The sequence below is a fragment of the Sus scrofa genome, chromosome 4 (assembly GCF_054392235.1).
Source record: "Sus scrofa isolate SSC_HxYL_T2T_F1_AM1 chromosome 4, Sscrofa_HxYL_maternal_Yorkshire_Landrace_v2.0, whole genome shotgun sequence".
NCBI classification, from domain to species: domain Eukaryota; kingdom Metazoa; phylum Chordata; class Mammalia; order Artiodactyla; family Suidae; genus Sus; species Sus scrofa.
In genome coordinates, this window is record NC_139386.1 from 54,836,087 (window position 1) to 54,854,839 (window position 18,753).

The 18,753-nt window shown below is 39.1% G+C and overlaps 1 protein-coding gene across 18 annotated transcripts in view; it reads right to left on the bottom strand.

The window, feature by feature from the left end:
• Positions 1-6,552, bottom strand: part of WWP1 (WW domain containing E3 ubiquitin protein ligase 1) — a 139,021-nt gene extending 132,469 nt beyond the window's left edge. For 15 of the 18 annotated variants that reach the window (XR_014843031.1, XR_014843033.1, XR_014843032.1 and 12 more), the window contains exon 1: positions 6,352-6,552. The gene's annotated coding sequence lies outside the window, so the exon portion shown is untranslated. Of the gene's footprint in view, positions 1-674; positions 796-6,351 lie in introns of all 18 variants that reach the window. The other 3 variants (XM_085021117.1, XM_021089147.2, XM_085021112.1) reach the window with 1 other exon arrangement.
• Between the last annotated feature and the right edge of the window lie 12,201 nt (positions 6,553-18,753).

Below are 18,753 nucleotides of genomic sequence, written 5' to 3' on the forward strand. Positions count from 1 at the left end.
TTCTTCTTGGCAAGTTGGGGCTAATGTATAACAGGGGTATCTTACTTCAAGTCAGGACTCAATTATTATGGGTATATTAAACAGCTATCAAAAGAACTTATTTTCCTTATTTAAATAAAAAGCTATCACACCTATGATTCAGTTAATGCTCGTAGATTTTTAAACTATCCGTGTAAAGTAGGGCAGGGAGGAGAGCCATAAAGAAATGCCTTAAGGTAATTATTCTATCTACATCTTTTTTTGTGGCCTAGCTTTTCCTATTTAGATAAATCATGTCTCTCAGTACATTCAATCATCAAGTCCTACCCACAACAGCCAATGAACTACTATATTCAGAAATTGGCGGAGATCTGCACTAGGAGGCAGGGGCCCATTTTTGAGTCTATTCAAAATTCAAAAATGTTCCAAATCTACACCTAAATTCTTTACATGAAATACACAGATTCATTATTCCACTCAGCAGCTAAATATAGTAACAATGAAATACGCACTTTCTTCATTTCATAGTTAGCCATAACATTACTTAGCATACAACTTGAACTTAAAAAAAAGAAAGATACCACTGAAATTAAGATCAAGTGACAGTGAGATAAAGATAAGTGATGAAGATAAGGTGAGAAAACCCCAGCTAGCAATCAGTGAACCTGCCTGTCACTGGGAAAGATGAGCATTACCTGATTCTTTGCATTTCCCTAAGCGACAGAACTTCCATTCCAATCTCCACAAAGAATATTCTCTCCATTATGACTCCTCCTCCTCAAGGAAGGGTGGCTTATCCCAAACTTTTCCCAGACACTGCAAACAGAAAATACTACTTGTAAGGCACCAGGCTGCTCAAGACTAGTCAAGGCCAGAGTGACTGGCCAAGAAGCTCTGCCACCCTAGGTCTCATATCTAATCACAAAAGCTCATCGATAGCTCCTCATTCTCTGCATGAGGTACAGACTGGGATGCTGGTCTGGTCCAATTTATGAAACTGAGTAAATCACTGTTTTGGACCAGCCTGGGCTCTGGGTCCTGCACTTTCTTGCTCTTAAATATATCAAGTTAATCCTGCCCCATTATGGCAGCAAATCCCAGGACTCAAACCCCAGGGGTCCATCACTTTCTCTTCTTTTCTACCCAAGCAGTGCTGGTTATTCCTATCAGATTAAGAAGCCAAACATGCTTATCATTTGCCCTTTAGACTCAGCTTTCCTTTAGATAGACTCAAAGTACTAAAAGTACCAGGCAGCTTAAGTCTCAGCTTCCAAAACAGTATTCCCAAAGCCCCCTTTTGGGGGTAATACAGCTATCTGGTGTAATGCTGTAATTTAGTACTTAACAGTAGTCCCTTTCTCTTGAATATGGGCAGGACCTGTGACTTACTTTAACCAATAGAATGCAGCAGAAATGAGGCTATGCTGATTCCAAGCACATGACTTAAGGCCTGGTTGCTTCTGTTTTTGCACTCCTGGAAGCCCTAACACCACGTAAAGCCAGCAATCCTTCTGGAATGGCCACACGGAGATATGTGACCCTGAAACAAGACTATGTGATAAAAGAGAAAGAGTAAGAGAAAGAGAGAAGACCAGCACCTGGCTAAACTGCCAGCTGAATGCCATTCATCCGCAAGACCACCAGCAACCCCAGCAGAATTGCTCAAATGAGCCCAGCCCAGGATAAGATAGCAAAACTGTGAGGAAGAAAAGAAAACAAAACCTGGTTGTTTTAAGTCACTTAGTTTTCGGTTTGTTACACAGCAATAACCCAAAACAATGCTCGTTCGGTTCCCTGTCTTTTTGACTAATTTGTTTAAAACCCAGAAAAAAAAGGGTTATAAAATTATAATAATTAAAATTCATTATAATCCCAGAAGATAAAGTCTATGCCCTTCCTGAGGTTAGTGGATCTCCCAAATGACACATTCCCAGAGGGCAGGTTCCATGTCAGTCATCACTGCACTGTTAGTCCAGCACTGAGTACAGTGTATGTCAGGCAGCAGAGGCACCCGGAAGTGTTGAGAACAAGTGATGGATTTATGGAATGTCAAGATAAATGTTGATCTTTCTTATAACTTAGGAATTAACTGACAAATGGTTTTACAAAATATACTCCAAAAAAAAAGTGAATTTAAAATGTACACTAAAAACTTTTTAGGATAATTTTTTTTTTTTTTTTAAACGATAAGGCTTCTTAGGTACTGGTAAAAATCACGAAATATGATACACATTTCTGAAAATCAGATACTGGCTTATATGCTACAAAAGCACAAATTTTCATAAAACAAGGCTTTTATAAAAGGAAAATAAACTTCACCTATAAGTTTATTGGAGTTTCTCACCTATAAGAACCGCTAAATTAAAAGCAACAAATTTTCAAAAGGAAATAATTACCTACATTTCACCAATGTATTTTTTCAGATAAGAAATCACCTTCTGCTTTTTCCTTAATGGGAAAATAATTATTTTAATACTAATAAATACTTTAAAATTTCAAATTTACCTACCAATGGCCACTACAATGAGGTCACCATTTCAACACAAATGAGGAAACAGACAAGTTCAGACCTCCACAGTAAAGAAGTTTAACTCAGGAGTTCCCACTGTGGCTTGGTAGAAATGAATCTGACTACTATCCAAAGGGTTTGATCCCTGGCCTCACTTAGTGGGTTGGCGATGTGGTGTTGCCTTAAGCTGTGGTGTATTAGTAACTAGTTACTTCGATAACCACTTTTATGGCTAATTTATTGTTTTTTCCACTGCTTGTTATAATTACATCATATTTTTACAGAAAGTAAAAAAGATCCTAGCCTTTCTAATAATAATGGAATCAAAGTTTCTAGATACTAAGTAATAGCTTGTTCTGATTCCCTACCAGGAAGACAATCCTACAGATGCAAAAAAGTCAAGTGTTTACTAATTAAATTATGCTTTAACCACAATAGGGAGAGTCAGCTATTTTATACAATGAAAAAATTCACTGACTAGGTAGGTTCCTGTATTTCATCATTCTCAAAAGTTTTAATTTTTCCTTGATAAAGGGTTCCTGAATGAAGATGGACTATTTTTGAGCAGGGAATACCTGAATAGACAAGACAGAATAGAGAAAAGTTTTTAAAAGTTTATTTCACTTCTCCTCCAACTCCACCCCTCAAACCCAAAAAGAGATACAAAGGAAATAAGGGAGAACTGGATAGTTCTAATATTGCCATCTTCTCTCCTTGCGCCCAATTTACCCTCAGCTTCACCAGCTCTCCTGCACATGGAAAACAAGAAACATACAAAGTTCAGTAAAAACCTAAAACCCAAGAATCACAAAATGTTAAGAATTGGAAGGAACCTCCCGGGATCATCCGTCCTTACAGATGAGGTCACTTAAAGGCAGTGCTACGTCTAATTGATAAATCAGTTGCGCACCTTCACACACCGAAGAAAACCATCATTGTCAATCAATTCCTGATTCCACTTTATCCACTTGCTAATTGAAATGCTTGGGACAAATCATTTAACCTCTTGAGCTAGTCTGTTCTGTAATACAATAGCAAATGAGAAAAGCTGGTCAAAAATCTCTGTAAGCTATAAACCACAACACACGACTAAGGAGATAGCTTCTGTAGATGTACACACAATATGTCTCTACAAGCAGAGCTTCTTATTGGTAAATGAAAGCATTTAAAGATTCAATTGTTCTATTTATTTATTTATTTTTTGTCTTTTTGCCATTTCTTGAGCCGCTCCCGCGGCATATGGAGGTTCCCAGGCTAGGGGTCGAATCGGAGCTGTAGCCACCGGCCTATGCCAGAGCCACAGCAACTCGGGATCCGAGCCGCGTCTGCGACCTAGATTCAATTGTTTTAAAAGGCCCCTAGTAATTCCGAGCACTGATCCCAACCCACTGGCCCATGGGTTCCACAGATGAGCTTTAGGTGGTCCACTGACTCCCCTAAAATTATAGCCATGAAGCACAAACATATACGGAAATTTTTCAAGTCACAGATTTCATCAAGTTTCACCCAGAATTACTATTCCCCCAAAGGCTCAGAAGTACTACTGTAAAGTAACACACATATGCTGAAAATAAAGCTTCTTGGATGTTGCTCAAAAAGACTATACTCCCAACCAATGACTATACTCCCTACCTACCTAACAAGTCTGTGAAGGCAGAAACTGTCATCATTCTCATCTTTATATTCCCCCCAATACATCACAGTCATGCAGCATCTTAGTTATTTTTACCGCCTTCATTCTCTCTCTCATCATCAAACTCTGTATACTCTATCCTCCTCCTTTCCATTCCTATTATTACTGCCACAGTTCAGACCCCCCACAGCTATGACCACAGCAATCAAGAAGTCTTTCTACCTCCAGGTTCTCTCTACTTCAAATCATACTACACACTGCTGCCAGATCAGTCCTCATTCCCAACTCAAAAATCATCTGTAAAACCCCCACTGCTTACTACAGTCAAGGTCAAAAGTCTGGCATTAATAGAAATCCATAAACTGGTCCAAATTTTTGCTTCAAGCTTTATCACCCGTTACACTGATACAAACTCGTCATACAAAAAATACTTGCCTCTCCTCAAATGTATGAAGTCTGTGCTCTCTTAGTCCCTCCTTTCTGCCTGGATTACCTTTCCTAGCCAATCAAGTCTAAAGTCACCCTTCAAAACAAAGATTTTAGGAACCAGAAGCGCTATGAGATAACCCTAATCCCACCCCGCTGAGTGAGATGTGAGGTCTATCCTCTCTGAAGCTGAATTCCATATGAAACACAGCTATATACTAAAAGACAAATGAGGCATTTGTGTATAGTCCTACCTGCCTAACGAGTCTGTGAAGGCAGAAACTGTCATCATCCTCATCTTTATATTCCCAATACATCACAGTCATGCAGTAGATGCTTAATAACCGTGTAAGAAAGCAGAAGAAATTTCAGCCTTCGGAAGGTAGGCAGATTACTATCTCTTGAGGGCAGAGACCTTATATGCAACATCCTCTATCGTGGCAAGCTTCCAAAAAACATAACCCTTAGTTACCGCTTTTCAAAGCCCTATGTTGTAGGTCATATAAAGAGTTTTGCATTTAAAAATGTTAATAAACTACATCAGAACTGCTCCCCCATATACTTTACACTTCTCAATTTGAAGAGCTCCCACCACTTGGCCAGTAAGTTTTCAATTTAAAAAATATTAACTATTACCTACCTTATGGCTAAAAACAAGTCACCTAAATAAAAGAACGCCTTTCTTTTTAAAAGGTCCATTTTGCTTGCATAGTACACAGAGACCTAATGGGACCCGCAAAGTGGATTTATACTTAAGCATGAACTCTTCCAGAAACCTGCATACAACTGCACACTAGGTATTTCAGGCAAAAACACCAAAGTGGGGGAAGATAACTTTGGATGTTGTTCTTTTACACTGCTTATTACCAATAGCATTTTAAAGCAGAAACACATCTTTTAAAGCTTATTTGCTACACAAAAAGATAAAAACCCGTCGAACAGAAAAAGAAAGGCACATCAAGAACCTGGAAAATACTTTATCCTGGAAGAGTAAAAGTGTCAAATTGACAGATACTCCTCTTCTTTGGTAATAAAGGTTTCATATAATCACGGGAGCAAAGGAAGCTCAACTCCGAACAGATGGAGCAAAGAAAGGGCTATGCACAAGACTGGTCATTTAAAGGTTTTAAAAGCAAGGGGCAAATTACAAAATTTATTTTAAAAAAAAGTTTAAAGGATGAAAAAAGGTCCAAGTCACAGATAAGATAAGGACTAGTAAAAACTGCAAGGTCACTGGGACCTACCAGGTCACAAAGGTAGAGGTGGGGGTTGTGCTGGGGGGAGCTACAGAGTCAGTGAAGAACCCGGAGAGATTTAAACACACACACACACACACACACACACACACATCAGAAAAAGACGTTCTAAGGCGGGGAGTCCTTGGTTTGGGACGGTGGAATTGCGGTGAAAGTCAGGGCACCGGCAGTTAAGTCCACATATTCGGAGGTTTTTGGAGAGCTGTTAGGGAAAGGAAGAGAAGGTAGAGGGCGAAGGAAGCCTAAGAACTGCGGCTGCCGAGTCACGGAAACACTTCTCTCCGCTCCAGTATCATTAGCTCAGGCCTGTGCCAGGACCAAGTCAGGGCAGGACCGGCGACCCCACCCCAGAAAAGTCTCGGCCCCCGGGGCTGGAGCCAGCAGCCCAGACGGCGCGACGGGCCCAGCCTGCCCCGCGGAGGGTCCCGCCCCGGGGCGGCCGGTGCGGGGCTGCCGGCACAGCCGCGGGGGCTCCCGGCCCGCGCCCCCCGGCCCCTGCCCCGCCCCGCCTGCACCCCCCGGCCCCCGCCGCACCGCGGCGTCCTTACCCGGCGCGGAGCCGTCGGCTCCCGGCGGTCCAGCGGCCACGGCAGCGGCGGCGCCCTCACCCTTCCGCGCCCAAGATCGCCATCTCGCAGCAAGCGCGGCGGCGGCGGCGGCAGCAGCCACCCAGGCGTTGGCCCCGGCAGCCCAGGCCGCCTGCAGCCACTTGGAACCCGCTCGCCGCGCTCGCCGCCACCCGACCCTCCCCCCACCCCCACCCCGGCCACGCACCACCCCCGGCCGACCCCACGCCTCCCTCCTCAGGAGCGCGCCGCGTGCTCGCGTCGCCGGCGCCGCGCTTTAAGCGCGCGCTTCCCCCGCCGCCCCGGCTCCGCGCGCTCTGCCGCGGCCGCCCAAAGCCTCTAACTCCGGACCCAGAATCCGGCTTCCCGCGAGCATGCGCAGCAAGGACGCCCCACGATGCCTTTGGAAAACTCCGCTCCTCCGGGTCTTCGGAGTGGTCGAGGGAGGGGGAGGGCCAGCCAATGGGAGAGAGGGGCAGGGCCTGAACCTGTGGAAGGGGAGGGGCCACCGCCGAGATTGGGGCAGTTGCTTCTCTAAACCGCAGGTGTGTACTGCTGACTTGACTTTCCGGTTCGTGGGCCGAAACTGTGCAGGACTTCCAGTAAGGTCCTCGGGGCACTGGCGTTCTTTTCTTGAACGCTTTACGGCGAAAGGAGACTGTTAATGAATACTCCTTCACCTACCTGAGTGTTTGACTTAGAAAGTCATTAAGAGTGAACAATTCGATTTAGCAGACGGTCAACCAGAAGGCTTCCAGTCTACTTTTACTAGTAACCAAAACGTCCACTCTCCCAACCCCACAAGAGTATAGTGATAATACTGAAAAAGTACATGTGTCAGTGCATACATACAACAATCCCATGAAGAAAAGTCTTTTATCCCCGTATATACAGTGAGTGAAGAGAAGTGCTCCAGGTTCTGTGCGTGGCTTTTAGAAGAAAGGCCACCCTGCAAATCAAAATAAGTAGTGACCCTATCACTCACCAGATGACCTGGTCTTCTACTTCAGAGATATAATAAAGGTCATCCAACATGGATTTCTACAATTCTTTGCCCAGCCGCCTCACCCAAACCACCCAAATTACCTACATCCACAACCAAGCTGACTAGTTTCCCTCTATCTCAGAGACTGGGTGTTCCTGCTCCCCTCCAAAAGATGCTCTCTACTGCTTGCTCCCTCCTGTGAGGCCCTCCTTGACATATCTTTAACTTCATCCCTCCTGTTGGGTACAGCTCTTCAGCTCTTTTCTGTCTTAAACTTTCCCTTCATTTTAAAACTTCTTTCTAGTTCTCTCTCTAAGCCTCTGAAAGAGTTGTGTACTAAGAAATCTCTCTTGACTTATCTTCCTCTCATCAGAGCTTTCAAGACAAAGATTAACATGATCTTCAAGGCTTCTTTCATGCTCACATGCTCTGTCTCTTCTCTTATGATGAACTCTTCGGAGTGTCCCGATTGTGTTCAATCTTGTCTACTTTGAAGAGTACTGTTTCCTCTAACTTTTCCCTCACATTTTTTATTGTCCAGCTCCTTTAATTTTTTTATAACTTCATTTTTATTTATTTTTTTGGTCTTTTTTGGCATATGGAGGTTCCCAGGCTAGGGGTCCAGTCAGAGGTGTAGCTGCAGGCCTACACCAGAGCCACAGTAACATCAGATCTGAGCCACATCTGTGACCAACACCAGATCCTTAACCCACTGAGCAAGGCCAGTGATCAAACCCTCGGCCTCATGGATGCTAGTCAGGTTCGTTAACTGCGGAGCCACCACGGCTCCTTTAAAAATAAATTCCAGAACATGCTCACATATGCAAATTTTGCATTTGGGGTGGATAAGCAATGAGATCCTGTTGCATAGCACAGGGAACTATATCCAATCACTTGTGATGGAACATGATGGAGGATAATGTGAGAAAACTATACATGTATATTTGTATGACTGGGTCATTTTACTGTACAGCAGAAATTGAAGAACATTGTAAATCAACTATAGAAACAATGAAAAATCTTTAAAAAGGAACATGCTCACAAGTACACTCTCAAACATGAGCTACTCATACACAGCAGAGGTCTGCAGTCTATATGTATAATGCATGCAGGCCTCTTTTCACTTCTAGCTCTCCTGAATCCTCAGTTTCCCTCTAAGTTGAGTTCCATTCAGAAGCTACTATTTGGACCTAGGCCCCTAAGTTGCACCAGGCTTTCATTATTAAATATTTGTTGTTTCAAATGATCACTATTACAAATATCTTTTCATAACAATTGCCCATGTCCTTACTCACCACCTGAATTTATATCCTTAAAATTATCGAAGATGTGAGCAGTTTTAGCCCTTTTGAAACCTAGTAGACAAGTTAGCTTCTAGGAAGAACTTAAGCTTAGGTGTCAAATTGCCTGGGATCAAAATACAGCTCTGCCACCCAGGGCCACATTCAGATTTTCTTGGACCATTAGTAGCTTTTACTTTCGTGGGCCTCTTCCTCCATAAAATAATATTTAAAATTATATTTATTACTGCACTGATATAAAGACAACATACTATATTATACATTAAAACATTTTCTTCCACCTAAACATTCATGTTTTTTTCTTTCTGATTTTGAAAGAAATTAAAACATTTGGTAGGCTTCAAAGTGTATGGCGAGCCTGAGGCCTTGTGCCTATTGTGTCAATTGGATAAATCAATCTGGCTGCCACCTACACACTATGAGGTCTGGCCAAAAGCCTTAATCTAACTGTGTTTCAACCAGAAAATTGGTATAATTCTACCATATGATGTAGTAAAAAGAAAGTGGGAGTTCTCTTGTGGTGCAGTGGGTTAAGGATCCAATGTTGTCAGTGCAGTGGCTTCAGCCGCTGTTGAGGCTTCGGTTTTATCCCTGGCCCTGGAACTTCCACATGCCACAAGTGCAGTCAACAAGAAAAAAAAAAAAGAAAAAGAAAAATGAAAAAAAAAAGATGCCATGCATGTCATCAATAAATTACTTTTTTAAAGTTTTTAAATTTTTATTTATGTATTTGTTTATTTATTTATTTATTTACTTATTTTCTTTTTATGGCCCATCTGTGGCACATGGAAGTTCCAGGGGTAGGGGTCAAATTGGACCTGCAGGAGTCAGCCTACACTGCAGCCATGACGATGCTGGATCCAAGCCACACTGCAGCAACACTGGATCCTTAAAGCTTTCAGTGAGGCCAGGGATTCAACCAGCTGTATTATAAACACTATGTTGGGTTCTTAACTCACTAGCTACAACAGGAATTCCAAATCAATAAATTATTGATTTTGCAATTTTTATTCTCAATTTTCCCACAGCACCATATGGGAGTGTGTGATTGTCCTTCTTTTTGCCGAAGTCATCGTGGTATATTTTCATCTCAGACAAATATGGTATCTTATTGTTTGGTCTGTTGTCCATTTTCTTGCTAGGGGATTCACAAAAAAGTCACTTTATGTAATGTGGATATTGATCCTAGATAGAATTGTGGTCTTTTCCATTTTTGTTTTCTTCTATTATTTTTTGCTTCACAATTCCTTTCCCATCCTGATATATCATTTATCTGCTTTTACTTTTTTCTACATGCTGGGTAATTTCACTTTATAATTTATTCTTTCAGATTTATTTTTGTGTGATGATTCACCTTTTATTTCTCTAAATAGCTTATCATATTCCCCCAGCTCATTTGTTAAAGAATTTTTCTCCAACTTTGATGTTTTTAAACTACGATCTCAAATTCATCAATACTCCTCCCTTCAAAAAATGGAGTCTAATTCCCTTTCAGATGAATTTGGGTTGTAGTTAGTGACTTATTTCAAAATGGATGAAATAGAGCAGAAGTAACAGTGTGTAGGTTCCAAAAGTAGGTCTTAAAAAGCTATCGTGGCTCCTTTATACTGTCAGATCTCCTACTCTGGGGAAGGCAGTTACCATGTTGTGAAGCATATCAAGCAGCCTTATTAGAAGCCCAATGGGGAGTTTCCCTGGGAGGTGCAGCAGGTTAAGGATCTGGCATCATCACTGCTGTGACTTGGGTTGCTGCTGTGGCATGGGTTTGATCCCTGGCCCCCAGGAACTTCTGCATGCCTGGATGCAGCCAGAAAGAAAAAGAGAGAGAGAGAGAGAGAAGCCCAAATGGTAGGAAACTGAATATCCTGTCAACAACCAGCAATGATATGAGGATCCTGCCAATCTCCAAATATATATGGCACCGTCTTGGAAGTGGATCTGCTAGCCCCAACTAGACTTTATATGATGCAGACATCTTGACTGCAACGTCATTAGGGACCTTGAACGAGGGCCTCCCAACTAAGTCACTCTCAAATACCTGACCCTAGTAACTGTGAGATAATAAATGTGCATTGTTTTAAGCCACTACATTCGGGGGAGGGATAATTTTGTTACACAGCAATGGATAATAAATACACTAACCCAGTGGTTCTCACCTGGGGACTACCTTGTATCCCAGGGAACACCTGTAAACGTTGTGAGACATTTTCGATTGTCACAACTAGGGAGCTGGGGGCGGTTTCCATTGGCAGCTTGTGAGTGGATCCAGTGAATGCTGAACATCTTTCAGTGCATAGGACAGTGTGTGCATGTGTGTACACAGTCACACACACACCACAACAGCAAAGAATTTTCAGATCCAAAATGGCAATAGTGCTGGAGATGAGAAAACCTGTACTAAGCTGTCTGTTTTCCCTGCACCTTAAAATTTCTCTTTCAAATGTACTTGTTTCCTATCCTTTGCTCAGGCTGGGGGCTGCTTTACCCTGGTCCTAGGTATCCACTAGTCTGCTTTCTGTCATTAGAGAATAATTTTACTCTTTCAAGAATTTGGTATAAATGGAATCAAACAGTGAGTACTTTCTGCGTCTAGCTTCTTCAGCTCAGCATATTTTAAAAATTCAGTTCTCTTCTTTTGTAAACCATTAGTCGCTTCTTTTAGAATTGCTATTATTTTATCATATAGATTTGTCAAAACTTTTTTTATATTTGTCCTATTGGTGAACATTTAACACTGTGTTTAAGTTCTTTGTGATGACATGTTTTCATTTTTTTTTTCGGCATAAATAATGCCTAGAAGTGGAATTCTTAGGTCATTTGGTAAGTATATATTTAACTTTATAAGAAATTGTCAAACTCTCTCCAAAGTGGTTGTACCATTTTACTTTCACCAGCAATGTATGGGAGTTCCAGTTGTTCTGTTTCCTCTCCAACACTTGTTAATGTCAGTCCTTTCTGATTTTAGCTATTCTAGTGGATGTGTAGCAGTAAATCCTTGTGTTTTAATTTCTATTTCCCTGATAACTAATAAGGTTGAGCATTTTCTTATGCAATTATGGATCATTTGTGTGTTTTCTTTGGTGAAGTGCATGCTCAAATTTCTGGTCCATTTTGAATTGTTTTTGTTTATTTTGTATTTTCTATATACCAATCCCTTGTCAGATACATCTGTTGTGAATCTTTTCTCTCAGATTGTGGCTTGCTGTGGTGGTCAGCCTCCAAGATAGATCCTATAGATCCTGGCCTCCTTGTGTCTATACTCTGCTACAGTTTCCTCACCTTCTGAGCTGCCCTGTGACCTGTGTCAGATTCTCCAAGAGAAAATTGTGAAAGTGATGGTTATGTGACTTCTGAGACTGGGTCATAAAGGACATCACAGCTCCAATTCTGCCTTGTTGGATTGCTTGCTCTAGAGAAAGTCTTTGGAAAAATCCATGCAGAGAGGATTGATAAACATTTGTCAGCAACTTGATAGCCATGTGGGTCTTCTTAGAAATGAATCCTCCAGCTTCTGTCAAGCCTTCAGATGACTGCAGTCTCACATGACACTCCAAGCCAGAACCAGCCAGCTGAGCAATTCATATACTCCTAATCTATAAAAACTGTGAGAAATTATAGTTGTTTATTGTTTTCAGTCACTAGGTTTTGGAGAAATTTCTTACACAGCAATAGTTAAACTTGCATTTCACTTTTTTAAAACAATGTTTTTTGAAGAACAGTTTGTGTTTTTATGAAGTTCAGTCTATCATCAACTGTTTGTTTTGTGACTCAGCTTTTTATGACATAGTTAAGAAAGTTTACCTACTCCTAAAAAAGTTTCTTTTATATATTTTCTTCCTGAAATTTATAGTTTTAACTTTTAAGTTTGGGTGTATAGTATATTTCAGATTAATTTTTGCATAAGGTATGAGAATAGGGTCAATATCTGTTTTTTTCTAAATGGATATACTATTGTTTCAACACCACTTATTGAAAAGAAAATTCTTTCCCACTAAACTAATTTTGTCAACTTTGGTGAAAATTTGATGTCTGTTTTTAGATTCTTTAATCCATTCCATTTAATCATAAATCTATCTTTATTACACTGTTGATTAACTTTAGAAAGTGCTGAAACCACTTTCTAAAGTGTAAATCTTACCAATTTATTATTTTTCTTAAGATGGTTTTGACTCTCTCAGGTTCTTTGTATTTCCATATAATTTTAGAATTAGCTATTTAATCTTTATTTTTTCAAAAATACTTCTAGGGGTTTGGGATTTTTAATATGTAGGTCAATTTAGGAAGAATTGACACATTAACAACGTTGTCTTCTAATCGGTGAATATGGTCTGGATCTCAGTTTATTTAGGTCTCTTCTGATTTCTCCTAGCAATGTTTTATATTTTGATAGTACTGATATTAAATATACTTATCTGTAAGTATTTAATGGTTTTAATACCATCATAAGGGATCAGATATGAGCCACAATTGCTACCTATGCTGGATCTTTTAACCCACTGTGCCTGGCCACCCAGGGATCCAACCTGTGTCCTGGTGCTGCCAAGATGCCACTGATCCTGTTGTGCTACAGCGGAAACCCCTATAAATGGATTCTTAATTTCATTTTCTAAAGGTTCATTGATAGTATATTTAAATACATTTAATTTTTTAATATTTGCCTAGGATGCTGAAACTTTGCAAAATAATTTATTACTTCTAGTAGTATTTGTAGATTTCTTGGGAGTTTTCATGTACACAATGATACTTCTGCAATAGTAAATAAAGAGAGGTTTATTTTTTTCCTTTACATTCTGCATGCTTTCATTTACTTTTCTCATTTTATTCCACTGGTTAAAACACAGTATAATGCTGGAGTTCCCGTCGTGGCGCAGTGGTTAACGAATCCGACTAGGAACCATGAGGTTGCGGGTTCGGTCCCTGCCCTTGCTCAGTGGGTTAACGATCCGGCGTTGCCATGAGCTGTGGTGTAGGTTGCAGACGTGGCTCGGATCCCGCGTTGCTGTGGCTCTGGCGTAGGCCAGTGGCTACGGCTCCGATTCGACCCCTAGCCTGGGAACCTCCATATGCCGCGGGAGCGGCCCAAGAAATAGCAACAACAACAACAACAACAGTAATGCCACGGGAGCGGCCCAAGAAATAGCAACAACAACAAAAAGACCCAAAAAAAAAAAAAAAAAAAAAAAAAAAAAAAAAAAAAAAACACAGTATAATGCTGAACAGAAGTGGTAAGAAAGGACCTTCTTGCCTTGGTCTTGATTTTAAGGGAAATCGTTCAGTGTTTTACCATCAAATATGTTATCCCTAGACTTTTTGCATATGTCCTTTACCAGATTGAGAAAGTCATCTTCCTTTCCTAGTTTGCTGAGTTTTTATCACAAATGAATGTTAAAATTTGTCAAATGCTTTTAAGGGGAATCTATTGAGATAATCTTGTGTTTTATTTTGTTTTTCCATTTTAAATTGTTGAGATAATGGATTAAATTGATTAATTTTCAAATATTAAACCAACCTTACCTTCCTGAGATAAACTCAACTTTGTTTTGATATTGTTTATATATTGCTAGATTCTTCTTGCTAAATTTTAAATATATTAAGGAATTCAAGTTCATTGGGAATATTGGTATGTAGTTTTTTGTAATGTCTTTTTCTAGGTTTGTTTTCAGGTTAAATCTGACCCAATAAAATGAGCTTGGAATCTCTTTATTTTCTGAAAGAAATTGTGTAAGGTTTTTATTATTTATTTCTTAAATATTTGAAAGCTTTTAAAATTTTTTAGAATTTATTTTTTATTGAAGTGTTGATTTACATGAAAGCTTTCATGAGTGAGGCTATCTAGGGCAGGCATCTTCTGAGAACGTTTAAATTATGAATTTAATTTTGTTCATAGATAAAAGACAATTTAATTTTCCATTTCTTTTTGTGCTATTTTGAGAAATTTGTGTCTGTTAAAATTTTTTTCCATTTTATTTAAATTGTCAAGATTTATTGGCCTAAAGTTATTTATAATATTCCCGTATTATCATTTAACATTTGATGTCTCATTTTTTTATTCCTAAAGTTAGTGTTTTATGTTTTCTCTTTTGTTTGTTCAGCTTAGTTAAAGGTTGATTGGTGTCTTCAAAAAGAAGCTTTGGTTTCATTAATTTTATTTTCCGTTCATCCTCTGTTTCACTTATTTCAGTTTTTATCTTTATTATTACCACATTTCTACTTATTTGAGACTTTACTCTTCTTTTCCAAGCTCATTAAGGCGAAAGCTTACATCACTCACTCAGGACCTTATTTCTTTCTAGTATGTACATTTAGAGCACAGTTTTTTTCTGAGCACTGATTTAGCTGCATCCCCAAAATTTAGATTTATTTTATCTAATTTTCATTTAGTTCTAAATATTTTCTGATGTTCTTTGTAATTTTTTTCTTTGACTCATAAGTTGTTAGGAAATATGTTGTACATTTTCCAAATATTTGGGAATTTCCCAGATATCTTTTTGTTATTGTTTTCTCATTTAACTCCATTATGGTCAGAGTATCATTTTTATCTTTTTAAATTATTGAAACTTGTTTTATTCCTTAGCATTCTTGGTGAATTTTTCATTTTCGCAGGAGTAGTTTATATTTTCTTGTTTGGGAGAGTGAAGATTATTCTGTAAATGCCGAGGTCAAACTGAATGACAGTATTGTTCAGTCCTATAGTTTTACTGACTTTATTTTATCAGTTACTGAGAGGAGTAAAGAAATCTCCATCTATAAATCTGGATGCATCTTTTTATCTTTTCAATATTGTCATATGTCAATCCATATATTTTGTAGGTCAGTTATTAGGTGTTTACACATTAAGATTGTTATGTATTCTTCATCATTACAAAATTTCCCTCTTAATCTCTCTAAGGGTTACTTTTTCTAAAATTGACTTTTCCTGATGTTGCTATATCTGCTTCAGATTTCTTATGATTCATAAGTGTTTATGTGGTACCTTTTTTCATCTTTTTCCTTTAATGATTCAATATCTTCATATTTAAGGTAGTTTTCTTATAGGCAACATTAGTTGAGCCTTGATGTTTTGGCTGGTCTGGACAGTCTCTGCCCTTTAAGTAAATAATTAAATGATTATTGACATGATTAGATTTACATTTACCTTTTAAAGTTTCTTTTCTATTTGTACCATCTCTTCATGTTTCTTTTTCCTCTCTTCCTCCTTACTTTCAATTAGACAAGTAGCTTTTAATGTTCCATTTTATCTCCACTATTGACTTATTAGCTATAGGTCTTAGTAGTTTTTGAGTGGTTGTCTTAGGGTCTATATTATGCATCTTTAATTTACATAATCTAACTCCAAATAATATTATACCACTTTGTGTTTCATGAAAGAAATTTACAGCAGTATGCTTCCATTTCTCCCTCCATCTTTGTAGTGCTATTTTTGTCATAATAATTTTAGGTTCTGTACCTATCATAGACTCTATATTATATTATTAGCATTTTGTGTTAAATGATCAATCACCATTTTTAAAAATAAAGTTTTTTATATACCACTTCCAAAGATATTAGTTGCTTTTTGTGAATCTAAATCACAAACTGATTCCAATTTCCTTCATTCTGAAGAAATTCCTTTAATATTTCTTGTAGTAAAATTCTACTGGCAGTAAGTATCTCATATTTTCTTTGCCCCAAAAGCTTCTGACTTCTTTTTTCTTTCCTTCTATTTCTTTTTTGGTTGCACCCACAGCATGTGGAAGTTCCTGGGCCAGGGATCAAACCCTTGCCACAGCTGTAACTGGAGCCACAGCTGTGACAATGCCAGATCCCTAACCCAATGAGCCATCAGGGAACTCCAACTTTTCATTTTTTCCTTTTTTGGCTGCCCCATGGAACATGGAGTTCTGGGGCCAGGGATCAGATCTGAGCTGCAATAGCAACCTATACTGCAGCCGTAGTGTAGATTTAACCCACTGTGCTGGGCCAAGGATTGAACATGTGTCCTGGCACTACAGTGACACTGCTTGATCCCAATGTTCCACAGTGGGAACTCCTTCGTTTTTTTGTTTTGTTTTGTTTTGTTTTTTTGCTGAATAAAAAATTCTAGTTGGGAGTTCCCATCGTGGCTCAGCAGAAATGAATCTGACTTAGCATCCATGACTCCCTCAATGGGTTAAAGGATCTGGCTTCCTTTAATGAGCTGAGGTGCAGGTCTCACACGTGGCACAGATCTGGCATTGCTGTGGCTATGGAGTAGGCCTGCAGCTACAGTTCCAACTCAGCCCCTAGCCTGGGAATCTCTATATGCCGTGGGTGTGGCCTTAAAAGGAAAAAGAGAAAACAATTTCTAGTTTGACCACTTTTTTCCTTCAGTTCTTTAAAGATGTCATGCCTTGTCTTCTGGCTTGGATAGTTTCTGATGAAAAGACTGAAATAATTTTTATTTTCACTTTTTGTAATAATACATCTTTTGATGTTATTGTTTTTTATAAAGTATTTTCTGTATCAGTGGTTTTGAGCAACTTGATTATTATGTATCTTTGTGTAATTTGCTATGTGTTTACTTTGCATAAGATATGATAAACTTCTTGAATTGTGGGTTTATGTTTTATTTTATTTAGAAAAGTTTTGGGTGTTATTTATTCCAAATTTTTTTCTACCTCTTCTTACTCTCTCCTCCTGGGACTCCAATTACACATATTGTAATGAAACATATATAACATATATTAAATAATTACTACTTAATTTTTCCCGTAAGCCACTGAGGCTCTGTTTTTGTTAGTGGTGATATTTTAGTTTGTTTCTAGAGTTTTTTTTTTTTTTTTTCTGTCTGCATTTTATTTTGGATAGTCTTGGCTGTTATATCTTGATTTCACTGATTCTTTTTTTCATTTGTAGTATCTAATCTACTGTTATAACCATCCAGTAAAATTCCTATTTCAGGAGTTCCTGCTCAGAGGGTTAAGGATCTGGCATTGACAAAGCTGTGGCACAGGTTAGAGCTGTGGCTCGGATTCAATCCCTGGCCCAGGAACTTCTATAGGCCAAAAAAAATTTTCCTATTTCAAATATTACATTTTTCAACCCTAGAAAATACATTTGGGGTATTCCTGTCATGGCTCAGTGGCTAACGAATCTGACTAGGAAACATGAGGTTGCGGGTTCGATCCCTGGCCTCGCTCAGTGGGTTAAGGATCTAGCGTTGCAATGAGCTGTGGTGTAGGTAGCAGATGCAGCTCAAATCTTGCATTGCTGTGGCTCTGGCATAGGCCGGCAGCTGTAGCTCTGATTGGACCCTTAGCCTGGGAACCTCCATATGTCATGGTGTGGCCCTAAAAAGACAAAAAAAGAAAGAGAAAAGTACATTCAGTGTTTTGAAGAAATTTCTCTTTTCCTCTTCATTATCTTCATATTTTCCTTTACATACTTGATACATATTTATAATAGCTCTTTATTCATTCTTGTCTGCTAACTCCACCATTTTTATCATTTCCCAGGTTGTTTCTATTGACAGATTATTTAGCTGGTATGGAAAAAAATGTTCATGCCTCTCTGCATGCTGGATATGGTTAATTATGAGATGGCTGAGTTCTGGATTTTGTGTATCTTTTTTTTTAAGAATGCCAAACTGGGAGTTCCCGTCGTAGTGCAATGGTTAAAGAATCCAACTAGAAACCTTGAGGTTACGGGTTCGATCCCTGGCCTTGCTCAGTGGGTTAAGGATCCGGCATTGCCGTGAGCTGTGGTGTAGGTCGCAGATACGGCTTGGATCCTGAGTTGCTATGGCTCTGGCATAGGCCTGTGGCTACAGCTTGGATTAGATCCCTAACCTGGGAACCTCCATATACCGCGGAAGTGGCTCCAGAAAAGGCAAAAAGGCAAAAAGGCAAAAAAAAAAAAAAAAAAAAAAAAAAGAATGCCAACTGTTTAACTTTGTTCTGTTAGCTAAGTTACTTGATAATGGGCTAGATTCTTTTTTTTTTTTATTTGAATACATATCTTATTTAGAATATATCACTAACAGCATGGTGATATTACAGTCACAAACTTGTACCAAGAAGCACACAGTCTTTAAAATGTGTTGTTTCACCAGTAATTTAAGTATAGCATTACTATTATTTG